This window comes from Eublepharis macularius, chromosome 8, assembly GCF_028583425.1.
Source record: "Eublepharis macularius isolate TG4126 chromosome 8, MPM_Emac_v1.0, whole genome shotgun sequence".
Classification (NCBI taxonomy): Eukaryota; Metazoa; Chordata; class Lepidosauria; order Squamata; family Eublepharidae; genus Eublepharis; species Eublepharis macularius.
In genome coordinates this window covers 140,670,428-140,687,152 of record NC_072797.1, presented here as the reverse complement: position 1 = coordinate 140,687,152, position 16,725 = coordinate 140,670,428, and the positions used below count along the sequence as shown (strand labels likewise).

The 16,725-nt window shown below is 46.3% G+C and overlaps 1 protein-coding gene across 1 annotated transcript in view; it reads right to left on the bottom strand.

Annotated features, from left to right (window-relative positions):
- Positions 1-6,657: 6,657 nt before the first annotated feature.
- Positions 6,658-16,725, bottom strand: part of RBPMS (RNA binding protein, mRNA processing factor) — a 131,091-nt gene continuing 121,023 nt past the window's right edge. Inside the window, exons 8-9 of the mRNA XM_054986904.1 lie at positions 11,826-11,933; positions 6,658-10,019 (exon numbers count right to left, since the gene is read on the bottom strand). The gene's annotated coding sequence lies outside the window, so the exon portion shown is untranslated. The remainder of the gene's footprint in view (positions 10,020-11,825; positions 11,934-16,725) is intronic.

Below are 16,725 nucleotides of genomic sequence, written 5' to 3'. Positions count from 1 at the left end.
TGGGCACTCGCATTTCAGAATTGGAGATGCCATCTTTCCTCCTGGCCTTGCCCCAAAGTGGTCTCCTTTCTAACGTAGGACTCGTCGGCATTCTTTCTATATTGACATGTCTGAAGGTCCAGACAAAATTGGTGCTGTGTGTGACTGGGGAAATCAGAATGATCTTGCCTGTCTTAGCAACAGTCTGTACCTTTCTCAGACAGCAGATATCATCCCATCGAAGAGCCAAGACATTAATAGTTGTGCTACATCACTGTATATTGCTTTGAGATTCAAAATGTCTTATTTCAGTTAACATTTTACAGCTCGGTGTATAATGAAAAAGACCTTCGTTCACTGTGGTTTGGAGGAAAGCCAAACATCAAATGGGTAGGAAGGAGAATATGTTCTCTTAAACCCAACAGGACTTACTTCTGGGTCAAGTGAAGAAGGCATTCTGTTAGGTTGCAGTGAGGCAGTTCAAATTGTCCGGGGTGGGTTTGTGTGTGTTTCAAAGCAACTTTGCAGTTCAAAACAAATTATTTTGGAAATATGTCCCGGCTTTCTTCAGGAAGAACTCGATACAAATTAGAAACATTAACTTCAAAATACTTTCCAGCGGCATGGCTCAATAGAATCACTACTGTCACAATTAGAAATGGAAGGATTGTTAAACAAACAACAGATCAACCGTTTAAAAAAAAAATTCGGCCTGAATGACTGGTGCAACAAACAGATTTCACAACCTGTCTTTGGAAGTCTGTAAGGACTGGACTTGGTGGACTTCTCTTGGAAAATAAACACGGTACCACCCTGGAAAAGTGAGAGTGGGTATATGCCATTTCAGTTCTAGAAGTATATAAAGAAGGACTGGGTGTAGCAACTCCTCTTCAGATGACAGGGGGACGAAAGGAGGTTTGTAGCAGGTATGCATTCCCACAGGAGTGTAATGCCCAAGAAGTTTGGAGTGTTAAAGCAGAAGAACCACATACCCTTTCACAGGGCTTTTTTTCTGGGAAAAGAGGTGGTGGAACTCAGGACCGCACAATGACGTCACTTTGGGTCAGTTGGAACGGGGGTGGGGAGTTTTTTAAAGTTTAAATCGCCCTTGGTGAACATGGTCACATGGCCGGTGGTCCCGCCCCCTGATCTCCAGACAAGAGGGGTGTTTAGATTGCCCTCTGCGCCACAGCACGGAGGGCAACCTCAACTCCCCTCTGTCTGGAGATCAGGGGGCGGGGCCACTGGCCATGTGACCATTTTCAAGAGGTGCCGGAACTCCGTTCCACCGCGTTCCCGCTGAAAAAAAGCCCCGCCCTTTCATGTGTACCTGCAAACGGACACCTCCAGCCATCCAAGCTGTTGCTGATTATGGCACTGCTTCAATTCAGACTGAAATGCTGCCGCTCTGGCTTGCTGGCACTAGAAATATAGAGCCTTGACTGCAGCTCTACAAATTGGTGCTAACAGAACAGAAATTTAAATTTCCTCTCTTGTTGTTTATAACGGGGAAGGGGGAGCTGATTGAAAAGGAAGAACCAGCAGGAGTTTTCATGGTTGCCTGCGAGAACTGACGTGAAGCAGTTTGCCGGGCATTTGATCTATAATTCATCACAAACCTTCTAAGCTTTTTAGAGAATGGAGGAAAAAGGCAACTGAGCTCAGGCAAATTGTGTAACGAACGCCCATTTGGCCTTCCCTGTCACTTCCTATAAGTGCAGGCAGATGGTGGCAGGACACAGGGGAGAGCCAGGCTCTTTTGATACCTGCTGGTGGAAAGGGGTTCACTGGTAGGGGTGGCCTGTAGAGCAAGTGATGGTGGCAACATCCAATTCCTTCCAGGTTGGTGGCTCACATGCAGGTAGCTGCTAGAGTGCTGGATTTTTATTTTTTGCCATGTGCTGTTGCTTAGAGACGGCTGGCAACCGATATATCCTCAGTGCTATTAAAAATACAGTTTTTCACCAGGAACCTTCAGCTGGTCGCATCAGCATTCTTCTTCCTGCTGTTTGCAGTTCTAGGGTAGCACTGACTTACCTGTTGGTTTCAGATCTTGGAAGTGGAAATGCTGGTGGTAAAAGCTGGTGTAGAGCTTTACCCTAAGCACCGTTAAGGAGGGAAAGGAGAATCCACTCAGAGGGGCTGTGCTATAGTGAAGGGCTAGGACCGAAAACAAGATCTGTATCTCCACGCTGCCATGAAAACCTGCCAGGTGACTTTGGGCCAGCCACGCACTTGCTGCCTAATCTACCTCTCAGGACTGCTGTGAAGATCAAATGGAGAAAAGGAGAACGTTCTATGCCACTTTATGGAGAAAGGTGGGGTATAACTTGAGCAAATTGAACAAAGAAATAAAAGGGATAGGAGTGCGCATCTCCACTGCTGGCTCCCAATCTCTTAATTGCAATTTAAGGCGCACTGCGTCCGATCCAGCCAAGAGAGGGAATGTTTAAACACAGGGGTCAGAAAAGTGAAGCGTCACGAACAACTGGCCATCAAACACTTCAGCTCTGTGCACTGCATGTATGGCAGCAAGTTGCAATAGGCCACACTTGCACAACTAGTGGCCCACCAAAGTGTGTCAGTGACCCTGAGCTGGCCTTGCGTTTGAGAACTATGTTGCGGTCTGGTTTGTGACAGGCTCATTGCCTTGTTTGATAGGCAGGTTATTGGAGCAGATGGTTCAAGGCTAAGAAAGCTAGCCATGAAAAAATCATGAACTCGCTCTTGCCTTGGAGTTAAAACGTGAAGAGCGGCTGCAAAACTGAAGTCGTTTACTGTGCTCAGTGTTTCCAATAAACAATATTATGGCTGATGAGACATAGGAAGGCATCAAAAAGGTGGGCTAGAAAATTCCCCCCAGTTCAAATGAAAGCTACAGATGGGAGGTCTTGGAGACAAAGCCTTTCCCTGTCTGGATGAATGTAAAGGTGAGTGTGTCTTTGTGGGGTAGTAGAGAGAATGCAATTAAGAATACTGAAGTACAAAACTACAATGGGCACAGGCAAACGCAGTGAGGCAGTCAGCAACAGTAAAGGCACTTCTTGCTTATGAATGCTACTCCAGGGCTTTTTTCTGGGGAAAGAGGTGGCGGAACTCAGTGGGTTGCCCTCGGAGAAAATGGTCACATGGCTGGTGGCCCCGCCCCCTGATCTCCAGACAGGGGAGTTGAGATTGCCCTCTGTGCCACTTGGCGGCGCAGAGGGCAATCTCAACTCCCCTGTGTCTGGAGATCAGGGGGCGGGGCCACCAGCCATGTGACCATTTTCAAGAGGTTCCGGAACTCCGTTCCACTGCGTTCCTGCTGAAAAAAAGCCCTGATGCAACTGATCATGAAGAGGAATTGGAAACTGCTGCTACGTACTGCTTTCACTGACACAAATGGCATGATACACAGCAGCACTGTTGGATGCTAATTACAGCTAGGTATGGAAACTACTTTCCAACCACACTCAAGGTTAATAACAGCATCTCAAACCTGGTGGATGTACGTTGCAACTTTACATTGGAAGCTCTGCAGAAGCTGGTCTCAGATCAAGGTGCTTTAGGTCGGAATTAGAGGTGGGCACAACCCCCCCCCCCAAAAGAACCATGTGATTTGTGGTTCGTCACGTTTCACGAACAACTACCCACAAATTTTCACAAACTTGCCCCCCCAGTTTGCGAACTGGTTTATTTATCATTTCCCCAGGCCCTAGAATGGCCACCTTCACACTCAGAAATGCCAACCTCGCTGGGAGTCTTCACCAGGCTCTCCTCCAGCCACCCTCCAAGTTTGGCCAAGATTGCCTTTCAGAATTCTGAGTTATAGACCCCCGAAGTGAGTGCCCCCAGATAAGTCTCATTAGATATAGGAGCCACAAATGTCTATTGACTTACATTGGCTCTATTGGAGGCAGCGGCATGAAAAAGTAACAGGATGGAGTCAAAGAATCTTAATCTGAGGATGGGATGGCCCCCAGATGTGAGTTATGATGGTGGCTGCCCCCTTCTCGTGTGCCTGGGAGGTGGCCAGGGGACCACTGCTCTTCCCCCATGGGCGATGGGCTCCTGTCATGGGGGGTGGCCCCCCAAACCCTCTGTTGTGTCTAGGGGCGGCCACTGCATGGGTTAGGTGTCTTTTGTTGGTGGCCGCCCCCTCATCGCAAGCCCAGGAGGCGGCCAGGGGCCTGTCGCTCTTCCTTCCCCTGGGGGCGATGGGCTCCTGTTGTACGGGGTGTCCCTCAAAACCCCCCATTGTGCCTGGGGGACAACCACCAACATGGACAAGTGGGACCTGTCAGCAGCTCCCCCTCCTCATGGGCCTGGGAGGCACCCAGGGGCCCATCACTCTTCCCCTAGGGGCAACGGGCTCCAGTTGTGGGGGTTGGCCCCCAACTCCCCCGTTGTGCCTGGGGAGTGGCCATCAAGATGGACAGATGGGATTTGTCGGTGGCTGCCCCCTCCTCGTGGGCCCGGGAGGCAGTCAGGGGCCAGCAGCCCTTCCTTCCCCTGGGGGCAATGGGCTCCTGTCGTGGGGGTGGCCCACCAAACCCCATTAATATTGGTGTTTCCACGGTTGCACAAGGTCTGCAGACATTCATGGCCTCCATTGCCTAGAGAATTAATGGATTGGTGCCAGACTGTCTGGCATCACGAACCAATTACGACCCTAACAAATCAGCCAAAAAAGTCACGGCATTCGTGAAAAACATAACCCCATGAGCCGCATGTTCATGAACACCGAACCATCCCGGTTCGTGCCGAACTTTGGATCGTAATTCGGTTCATGCCTGCCTCTAGTCAATTGCTTAGCAGATGATGATGATGATGCCCATGAAATGTCAGTTGTGTATGTTTCCACGGGAGCAAATCAGCGACTGGCCAAGGGAGGAAATTATTTTTAATTAGCTTTCCCCTACACTGTATGAGCCACTTTCCCTTCAATTTATTCTTAACAGGCAGTGCATTCCAGACATGAGAGAGTTGGGCTGGCAATAAACCCTCCCTAAAAGCTTTGCTCATATTATTCTGCTTCAGAGGCGTGTTGACGTGAACTGGTGTTTTGACACTAGGACAGTCTGCAGACTGCACAGCCCTGGATCGCTCAGTGTTCCTACTGGGAATATTCGGTGGAAGATCTACCATCTGGGTTTCTTTTGCCTTTGCTGGTATTTAGCTCATACCAAACAAGCCTTGCCATGATGAATAGATCTCAAAGATTTCCCAAACAGCTCTCACTCATTGAAAATTACGAGCTATCAGTGTAGGAGAGATGCATGAGTAAAGGCAGGGCTTTTTTTCTGGGAAAAGAGGTGGTGGAACTCAGGACCGCACAATGACATCACTTTGGGTCAGCTGGAACAGGAGGGGGGAGTTTTTTAAAGTTTAAATCACCCTGGGTGAAAATGTTCACATGGCCGGTGGCCCGGCCCCCTGATCTCCAGACAGAGGGGAGTTTAGACTGCCCCCCGCACTGCTCCAGCAGCGCGGAGGGCAATCTCAACTCCCCTGTCTGGAGATCAGGGGGCGGGGCCACCAGCCATGTGAACATTTTCAAGAGGTGCCAGAACTCCGTTCCACCACGTTCACGCTGAAAAAAAAGCCCTGAGTAAAGAGCATTGGGCAGCAAGGTGGCATCAGGTGGAACTAAACCTTGCCAGCTACACTGTAGCCTTGGAGTGTATCTATGTAATAGGAGCCCCTTCCATTGTGAAACTTGTCAGGTATGAATGACTTTTAGGACTCAATGGAATCGACGGTTAGTGCTGTTTAAGTATAGCATGTCGTAGCTGGATGAAGAGCTTGGAATGGTGCTAAAATATGTCAACAGGCAGACATCCCACCAGGAAAGCCTGCTGATAACATGCTGAACATGCCATGAGACTTTAAATGAACTTGTAAAGTCAACGAGACATTGATAAGATGCTTCAAGCCTACTGAAGCCAAGATGAGTTACCTCGGGGTAACGTTTCTTACCGGCTCGATCATACATACACCTGTGGTGTTTTAGAGGGGACCCACTCAGGACTGTCCTATAATGTCAGTTTAGGAGTTCAGAGTCCTGCTGTAGCTACAATTTTGCTCTACTTACAAACTGCATAGGCTACGTTTTGATCTACTGTACTGCATACCAAAGATAATGACTTGTTTTCCTAATCAGTGATCTTGAAAAGAGATAACAAGAAAATCACTAATTCTCTAAATTCTTCAACTTCAGGTTGATTCTCCTCGCAGGTAATAGCATGGCAAATTAAGGGCTGCATAACTGAACTGGAGCTATATTGGAAGGATTCCTGACTAGATGCCGAGTTCACACATGCACGATGTTGACTCATCAGGTCTTGAATACATGAACCACACGACACACAATACTTTCTTATCAGCTGGGAATGAATTCAGATACGGTTTGTGTATTTTATGGAGTCACATAACCAAGAGGTGGGAAAGAACACATCATCTACATGGCACTGAGAATCCACTCAAAGGCCTTCATTTGCCTGTTCCTTGGCTTTTGGAATCCCATGGCTATGGTTACGAGGCAAGGTATGTGTAATCAGGATTGCCGAGTGTATCCTGCCCCTGCAAAAAGTCTCCTTGCATGTACCACCCCAGTGAGCAATTCATTCCCACAGAGTCTCGTGTTTCACCAAATGGGTGCAATCAAATAACCACAGGCAATGTAATCCACTGTTATGTGGATGCAAGTTATAATTGTTTTATTTTTAGAAAATTACATTAGAAAAGTACCTTTTGAACATATTTTGAAAAAACCCAGAGTAGACAAAGGCGAAGCCCCTCCTATTTCAGCTACTGCCAACAGAAGAGGATACAGGTATGGGGGGGGGGGGGGGATCAACATTTTCTGCTGCACATTTTCTCCTCCCAGTCTTTTTACAGTTGTTCAAAACACCTCTAGTCAAGATTTAAATTTTGCTCTCCACTCATACGTTTGTTTCATGGATCATCTTATTGCTCCATCTCTTGCAAATTTTGATTTCTTAACAGTTATTTCCATACACAATGCTGTAATCTCATTAAAAGACAAGGAAATCACGTACACTCTCGACCGAGCATCAGCAGCAATCCTTGGCAAAGAAGCCTCTTAGTACATGTTTAACCATGTTGGGCTCTTCGTGAAACAGGTCAGGACAGCGCGATCTACCAGTATTCTTACGGGAGAGAACGGATGGCAGTAGGGCAAGGGAAGCCAGACCTCGGTGTATGCAAGAGGTACGATAAACCAGGTAAAGCTTATCATACAAAGGTGTGGAAAGCTGAACCCGCTGGCTCCAGAGACCTGCCTCCCCCCATCTCCGCATTCTCCCTAGAACTAGGCAACGACCATTTCGTCACACAGAAAAACAGACTGATGTGTCCTTAACCAGCAATAGCAACAGAGTTAAAATTATTTTTATACTGGAGAAAGTCATTAACTGTCATTAACTATTAGAATGGGCCCATTAAGGATACTGTTGCTGGTGACTCCTAAGAGGAGAGAAGCAGGTGGAGAAGTTGTGATACTTCAACTTCTTACGAGTCCAACTTCCCCACAAATTCACGCAGCTTTCAAGGTGCAAAAGTTTCAGCAAGAGCATTGTGGATGGCAACCAGGAAAAGAAACAGCAGGCAACACATAGGCCTGCCGGGGAAGTTTCAGGAACTGATTCACAGTAGTTTTTAGATCAAAAACCGTAGATGCATAAATGCTGTTTATTTCTTTGGTCTTGAGGGAAGGGGTGATTTAGAGCCAAACTACAAGAGACAAATTACACAAGGAGGAGGAGCACGTGAAGGGAGTCACAAAGTTAGCCGGGAAGCTGAGTTTTAAAAGAGATTGGAAGGCTTTGTTCATTTCCCCTCTCTACAGAGCCAGGGAGATGGCAGCTCAGAGGGGCTGTTAATTTCCTCTTTGCCCCCGGAAGGCTCTGTCAGTTTCACTTCCCCTTTTAAGAGGCAAAGAAGAAATAAACAGATCTTCTGAGCCAGGATCTCCGGGGCTCTGCAGAGAGGGGAAACGGACAAAGCCTTCCGATCTGTCTTTTAAAACTCAGCTTCCCGGCTAACATTGCGACTCCCTGCACGTAAGCATCCTCGTGTAATTCGTCTCTTGTAGCTTAACTCCCAGTGATGCCATTACTGACTCAGATATACATAAAGCCACTTGGAAAGTAGCATGGAAATCCTGTGACTGACTTTGTCGCCTGAGCAGAGGAGAGAAGGCTCCAGCCAGTTATTCCAGCCATCTCTGACCCCTGAAAATGGTGGCATGGATCAGGCCAATGTGATGGGGACCAGTCCCCACTAGACTCTGGAAATGACTGAAGCAGTTCCTTGGCCCATCAGTCAATCGCCCTCCAATAGGACAGCAGCATCCCAGAATCCCTTTCAGTAGCTCTTGAGGCACAAAGCCCACAGCAGCTGCAGTTCAAGAGCTGAATTCCAGCCCCCTTTGTACCCCTGCAAGAGCATCGGGGACCCAGCGCTTAGCACATGCCTCTGCTGCCTCAGAGCCAAGCTACAAGTGACGCCTGACACAGGTTGGACACTTGTCAGCTTCCCTCAAGTTTTGATGGGAAATGTAGGCGTCCTGGTCTTGCAGCTGTAATGGAGAGCCAAGCTGTAAAACTACATGTCCCATCAAAACTTGAGGGAAGCTGACAAGTGTCCAACCTGGGTCAGGCGTCACTTGTAGCTTGGCGCTTAGTTATGGCTTCCTTCACAAGGTGCAGAAGGGCAGGCGTGCTCCTGCATCCCACATGTACTTTGTATGTCATGAATGCAGGGCGCCCAGTCAAGACAACAGGTTGTTTTTTGTGTGTCTGGCACCATCTATTATAGATCCAAAACTTTGCACACAGCTCCCATGACATTTGTCACAGGACAACTATCCTACATCTGTTTTGGGGGTTCCTCTGAAAACTTTTGTAACAAACCACTGCAGGGGTGTGTGTGTGTGTGTGTGTGTGTAAGCATTCACTGGAAGCCACATCCACCTGTGTTGCCACCACGTGTACTTTGCTGATCAATGCTCCGTCTGCCCTCTCAATGCCACTAAAAAGGTTCAAGCAGTTACTGCAGTGAATTCTCCCTATATGCTAAATCCACACCAAATACATACCTACGGACAAGAGCCCTTTCTCTTTTTAAAAACCTTTTTTCTTTTAAAACCAAAAGAACTTGGGGGAGGATTATGAACTTGCTTTACAGAAGACTATTCCCTGCATAGCTCTGGCTTACAAGTCTGGATCTCAATTTGCCAGCTGGCAATCACGTATTTTGTATAAACGGAAGTGACAGGTAAAGAAAAGCCACACCTGCTTCCAGTATCGTGGCAGCATTTCCCCCCAAGCTGTGATAATACTGAAATTGCTCTAGGTGTTCCCATGTACCCATCTTCTCCTATTTCACATGAACATGCAACTGTGTACCCAAGAAGTATACAATCACATGAGGAACATAAAACCAGCTGTCGGACTCTGCTAATACAATCAAGCTGTGTGGTAAGCTGTTACAAATCCCCAAGTTAGAAAAAGATTGATTGTCTTGCTCAATATAGTTTGGCACAACTGGAAAAATTTAAAATATGTCACAGGAACATTTAATATGTTCAACACACATTAATTCATTCTGGACTCCAAGCCAGGATGACCAACATGTCTATACATTTCAACAGTACATTTAAGAATCTGAACAGGGTTTTAAAAACATGCCTTAAACATGCACCGTAAAAAGAGTGGGTGGCGAGTCTTAATTACAGGCATTCCAAAGTCAAGCACATAAATCAGTGATCAGCCCAGTGTCAGATCTTTCCTCTTGCAAAGTTTAGTATAAAAATACTTGTTCTTTGTCGCTGTTTGAAAACACCGTTTAAAAGCAGATGTTCGCCAACCGTATCTCAGAAGTCACACACTCTCTGCCTTACAATTTTATACAGTGTAGAAAAAGAAAATATTATTATACTCAGTATTATTTTCATTTTACTTCTAGGAGAGCAGATGTGTGATAGAGGCTGTGGCAAAGTCTTGAAGGAATCCAAACTTGTGCGAGGTTGTTCAAGCCTACAACAAAGGGGAGGAGAGACAGTTTATGTCCCTGCCGGTCTCTCGAGCCCCTGCAGAGTGAGAAAGCCCGCTAGCCAGGAAGGTTAAGCGCAAGGCACAGAAGAGACGCGTGTCCCCAGCCCGGAATGATGAACCTTGCAAAATCAGATCAAGGCAGTGAAAAACCTGCAGAGTTCCGAGAGAAACTGAGCCTCCAACATACCGGATACCTGCTCCAAGTTCTCTCTTTAAGAGCCCAGTAAAATACATACGCACAAGGCACAAGAAGCGAGGCAGAGAGAAAAAAAAGGTAAACAGTTAGTGGTCTATGAGTTAGTGCTCTCCCCAAGGAGTGATCTATACATCCCGAGGCCTTCAAAACTTTTATGAGGAAAATGGTGGAGGGCATTTAGGGTTTTAGGCAGCCCTTTCTCCCAACTTGCCATGGTCTCTGACTACTGGTGGAGGAGAAGAGTTTTCTACTGCTCACCCTGCCCTGAGGATAAAAAACTCTAAATCCTCGATTTCTCCTCCAGTCCCTTTAAAAAGTAGCACACAGCGAACCTAACATTTAACGCCAGGTACAAGGATCTCACGGAATATATGCCTGAGCTTTATGTGCCTATGCAACATTATACCCAAAATATACCAGCGTGGCTGCCTTTGGAGTCCTGTTGTTGATGTCCTAATCTTTTCCCCTGCGGCTGGGGAGGGGGCAAGGCACTCTGACGAATCTGCCCACTTGGTGGTTGGTAGTGGATCAAAGGTTTAGTCCCTGTGAAGAACCCTTAAACTTTTTATCATATCGTAAACATCTATTCTGAGGTTTGCTGTAACTGAGTTTGCCTGCCATATTTTCTTCTATGGCAGCCACTGTGCACAAGCTGCGCCCAGCACCCAGTGTCTAGCAGGAACACCCCAAGAAGGTCATGACGGCAAAACCACTCCGCCTCTGGAACTTCTTAGTACAACGGATGGGAGACCTCTATTTTTAAAAAATGATGTCGCAACGGTTAAGCTGGGTGCAAGTGATCAAATCATTTCCCCCCACCCCCCAAATATGAGGCAAAAGCAGGCTTGTACTCGTATCATCATCACTGTGTACGTCATTCGATGATTACTGAGCAGTGCGGGAGGCTTCTGGGACAGAGGAATTCAGGCAGCTAAAATGATTTTGCACCCATCGGCAATCCTCTCTCCAAAGAGTTTCACACTTGTCCTGTTTTTCCAGCAACATCTGCCCCTCTTCTGAACGGGAAAGTGAGACCCACAAAACATCGATATTCAGAGGAATATTTGGGGGGAGGGGCGGGGAGCTGTTCAGAGATGATCATTTTCTAGGATCCACGTCTTTATCATCTCCCCACACATCTGTTTCACAGTACAGTCCGGCTTCTTGGAGCATGCGTTTTTTCCTGCATATGTGTCTTGGCAGTGACTGATACAAGGACCCTTGTATCATTTTTCTTCTTACGCAAATAGCTGATAGTAACAGACTCGAGCAGCTTGCTCGTTCGTATAGCTTTGGCTCAGCACTTACACAGAATAAGCTCACAGTGTAGCGAAACCCAAAGCCCAGCTTCTGTTAGAACAGCTTCTGACGCTCAGCTCTGTATTAACAGCACGGAGCTGGTCCCTGGCACGGCTTCCCAGCACAAGGTGTTTCTGGCTAGCACACTCAACTTACTTTTGCCACAGAAGGAGCATGCAAACAGCATCCCTGCACTTTTTGACCTTGGCCACTGCTTTGAGTCAAGGCCTTTGGTTAGCTAAATACAACTGGCTTGACCAAAACAGAACAGATTTACAAGATTTTCAACTTACCCATCACACTGAATTTTTGCAGATTGAGGTTAAGATACTGGGTGCGACTTAGGAAGAACACTTTAATACCCACAAGACAGATTGTAGCCGCCATCACACACCTGGTACCTGCAACAGTAGAAGACACCATCAGGCACAGGAAAGCTTCTTGAGGGTAGAATGGGCAATATGGACAAAGACAATCTCTACCCTCGTTACACATAAATATGAAGTCAATTTCTTTAAATGCAAGCCACAGAAGAGTTTTCTTGGTGCCAAAAGTACCGCTGCTATCTTCCTCTGAAAAACTTCTATGTTCAGCTTCTTAAATTATGCAAAATGTTTAATGCTGATTAACAAATTCAAGAAGTTTAACATTTGCATTTACCTGTGGAAAAGTCAGTAATTCATCCCTCCCCAACCACGGCCACTAACTTAGGGCTGCTTCACACACCATTTGGAGGTCTTTCTTCCATAGCATCACCACAGGTCGGAGGCGACTTGATAGCACATAATACACACACACACCCCTTGAATTATGTATGTTGTACGTGCAATCTCTTTTCATTTACCTTGTAGATATATTCATAAATTAATACTTTGTTTCAGAAATTTGTGTGGGGCTCATCACAACCTAAAATTTCTTTAAAGAGGATGCAACTTTCGATTATTGAAGGAGAATTTGGTTTTCTGGACCTTAGCATTTATCATGAGAGCCAGTTTGGTGTAGAGGTTAAGAGCACAGGACTCTAAGCTGGAGAGCCGGGTTTGATTCCCCACTCCTCCGCTTGAAGCCAGCTGGGTGACCCTGGGTCAGTCACAGCTCTCTCGGAGCTCTCTCAGCCCCACCCACTTAACAGGGTGTTTTGTTGTGGGGATAATAATGACATACTTTGTAAACCGCTCTGAGTGGGTGTTGTCCTGAAGGGCGAGATATAAATCGAATGTTATTATTATTATGTCGTTATCATCATCATATTTGTTAACATATACAAATTATGGGTTCATTCCTCTCAGTTGGAGTATCCATCTTGGACTCTCTTGGAGGCCTCTTTTTTGGAACCACTTTTTAAGTGGAATGCCTTAGGGTCTACTTATGTGAAAATGGATTTTGTTCCTCCTGCAATTTCTGTAGCTAGAGAAATATGGCGCATAATATCAATTTGACCCATTCTCATCTGCTAAACTAACATTATGGTCCAATCCAGATCTAACAATTGGGAAGAATTGGACAGGGAATTTTTACCTTAGATCAATTGGCGGGCTATAATGAGGAGTTTCTGTCTTCTTCTCAACTGAGGTCTAAATAGGACTGCCATCTTCTGCTGAGGGGCAATGTTTACAATTGCAACATTTGTTGGGGTTCAGCTATGGCCTGCCAACTTTGAGCATTTCGGAATCTCCCCCGCTTTTGGAAACTCTTATTGAATCAATACAGAAAATAAAACCCACAATATTTGTCTATAAATATCTGATGTCGGTCAATAAATATGATACACAGAGAGCAGAACCACAAGTGACAAAAGGCACAGATTGGACACTTGTCTGCTTCCCTCAAGTTTTGATGGGAAATGTAGGCGTCCTGGTCTTGCAGCTTGGCTCTTCGACTGCTGCCCAATGGACTTTTCAACTGTCACTTGTCCAACATTCCGCCGAGCTGCCTACATTTCCCATCAAAACTTGAGGGAAGCTGACAAGTGTCCAACCTGTGCCTTTTGTCACTTGTGGTTCTGCTCAGAGTCTCAGAGTTGACTGGAATACTGAGCTAAATTGTCCAGTTCTGCCAGAGCAAGCGGAGAAGGCTTTACATGTTATACCTGTCGCTGCTATGGATCTTAAGCTGCAACTAGTTCAGCAAAATATTATGTTTGGGGTATCTTGGACCCCACAGCACCTTTACTGAAGGTAAAGTGTCTAACTGCTGGTGGTGTAACTCACAAAATGCATCTCTTAAACATATGCTTCAGGCATGTCCAGCCATTCAGCCCTTTCGGGAGGAAGTCATTACCCATATTAATTTTGTATCTGAATACTCATTTACTTTTTGAGGATGTTAATGTGCTGTTAAACTATTTGCATGTTTCTTGGGACCTACCTGATGGTCAACAGAAATTGTGCCCTTACAATTGCTAAAAGACTTGTACTACAGTACTGGAAAGATAAAAGCCCACTTCCTGTCATTAATTGCATTGAGGACCTTATAAACTTATCAGTATTGGAATGTATTGCATATAGATGGCAATTGTGTATTTAGATATTTGGAAATATTTTATATAAGTGTTCATATAGATTTGCCAATAGTGCTTCTGTTGCCAGCGTTTTCTTTTTCTTTCTTTCTCTTTTTCTTTCTTTCTCGTTTGTTTTGCACTAATAATTTTTTTTTAAAGATTCATTCAGGGCTAGAAAGGCAGCTTGCAGACTGTCATGTTGAACTAGAGAGCCACACAGAAAAGACAGCTGCCCCACAGGTTGGGGGGATAAGCTGTACCCCAGTCTGGGGGAGGGGGGATTCTTTTCTATGTAATACTCTTTTAATGGGGAAGGCAATGGCAAACCACCCTGTAGCAAAAAGTCTGCCAAGAAAACTTCATGATGCAACGTCCCCCCATGGGTCGGTAATGACTCGGTGCTTGCACAGGGGACTACAGGGGACTACCTTAACCTTTACCTTTTTTGAAGTCTCAAGGTGTGGTATGAAACAATACTGACCTAAGTCAGCCAAAGTTAAACCCTGAAATCCCAGTGAAAATCAACAGGGCACAAAGTATTTGGCAGGAACAAGCTAGGTTTTATTATTGTAAATAACTATCTTAGAAAACCCCACACATCTAAAGCTTCTCATAGATGAGTGTAATCCTATTTTTTCCCTCCCAACCACTTTATTAGAGGTTATGCTGAGAGAAAGTCCCCACCCCCCGCCCCACACCCGCCGTCATTCAGTGAGAAAGAAGAGGCTTTGTCTGGCTATACTTGGCAGCCTAGCAAAAATGGTAATCAAAGTAACAAAGGGGTTGGAACACCTTGCCAATCAGGAAAAGGCGAGGGTGTGTGTGTGTTTATACAGAATTATAAGTGGGATCATACAGAGTTATCAGGGCAGGTATTTTGCTCCTTCCCCCGAACACCAGCATTCTGGGGCACCAAAGGAAGTCAATTAGTAGTAGATTCAGGACAGAAAACACACGGCTTTGCGTAATCCAATTTGCAGAGCTTACCACCCCAAGATGTTGTGACAGCCATTATTTATTTAAACGTTTTCCATCCAAGCACTCCCAGTCCAGGAGGGTTCATGGGGAAGTCACAGACAAATATACAACATGATAAAAACGCATGTTCACAGGCCCTGTGTCTCTGAATCCTAGGCCGATTCCAGACAACTAACCTGAAGGCGCTGCATGCTGCCATGTTCCAGATCGCGATGGGGAAAACGCAAAATATCACGTTTTCTCGCACGAGTTTGGCGCGACATTGCGCCAAACTCGCGCGAGAAAACGCGATATTTCGCATTTTCCCCGTCGCGATCCAGAACATGGCGGCATGCAGTGCCCTCAGGTTAGTCGTCTGGAATCGGCCCTAGTTTGTGGGGACAGCAACCAGGGGTGGGTGGGAAGGCTTTGGCTCCCTTGCCCAGCCGGCCTCTTTCCAGAGCATCCAGTCGGCCCTGGGAGCAGCAGGATGTTGGGCTAGAGGGGCCTTTGCTCAGATCTGGCAGGCACGCCTCATGTTCCTCTGTGGCGTGCAGGTTGCTGTTCAGGGAATGGACGCCAAACATGACTGTGTGTAGAGCTCTTCTTGGAGTAAAGGCAAAGGAGTCCATTGGGGAACACATTGTGTTTTCACGTGCCATCTTGTGATTCGCTTTTGGTTTCAAAAACTGAAATTCTGCACATACTTGAACGCTTATCTTGGGAAACAAACCAGCAAATGCCCCCCACCCCCAGGAGAACTCCCAAGTCCATCCGATTCTGTTGTTGGCCGTGTCCACTGCACTCTTGATTTTCAGATGTGGTAAGATGGCACTTTAAAGGATTTGAAGAGGGAGGAAAAGGTGAGAAGAAACTGCTAACAGTAGAACATGGGGCCCCTTCTCAGGCCTCATGCGCTCTCTTTAATGCAGTTGCCAATGACTCTCTTCCGAAGTAGCTGCAAATTTGGGGGGCAGGGGAGTTCTGTTGCCATTGCTTAGTGTTAGAGGAGGAAGACCTGGGTGGGATTAGTGGATGAAGGATCCTACCATAACAGCTCTAGGGGATGTGTGTGTGTGTGTGTGTGTGTTTGGGGGGGGGGGGGAAGTTACGCTTATTCTGTCACTGCTGGACTCTCACAGCCTGGGCATTAAGGGAAACAGCCTCCATCCTCACGTCAAGGAGGAGGACATTCTCCTAAACCCCCATCCAATGTGGAGGTGGCAGCAGAAACCCAGAGGGAAAAAACAACAGGTGGGTCTTCTAGGTTAAGTCCAAAGCACTGTTTGTTTGATATTCAAAAGCTTCTTGAGGCTTTGAAGGTCTAAGTCCCTCTTGCTGTCTCTGGTAATGCTGTAAGATGCAGTGGTCTTCTTTTCACAAGAGTCATTAAGTGGTGCTCGGGTTCAGATCCAGACAAGCTGCTATCTCAGGACCCATCCAAAAGACACTTTTAGCCCCGGCCTCCAAACTGTAGCCCAAGGAGCCTGTCTGCACCTTCCCTGCTTCCTCCTCATATCCTTTAATAACCTTGTGAGGGCACGCCTGAGTTACAGCCATCTAACCTTGATCTGCAGCCACCAAAGTGTTCATTAATTTTTTTTTTTAAAGGCAGATTTATTTTCTTTAGCTAAGAGCAGCCAAAAAGCAGGGAGGGGAGGGGAGGGGAGTATGGCTCTCTCTGCTTACAGAGGAAAGCAGGAGAAGTGTTGCTTTTATCTTCACAGGGTCCGCAA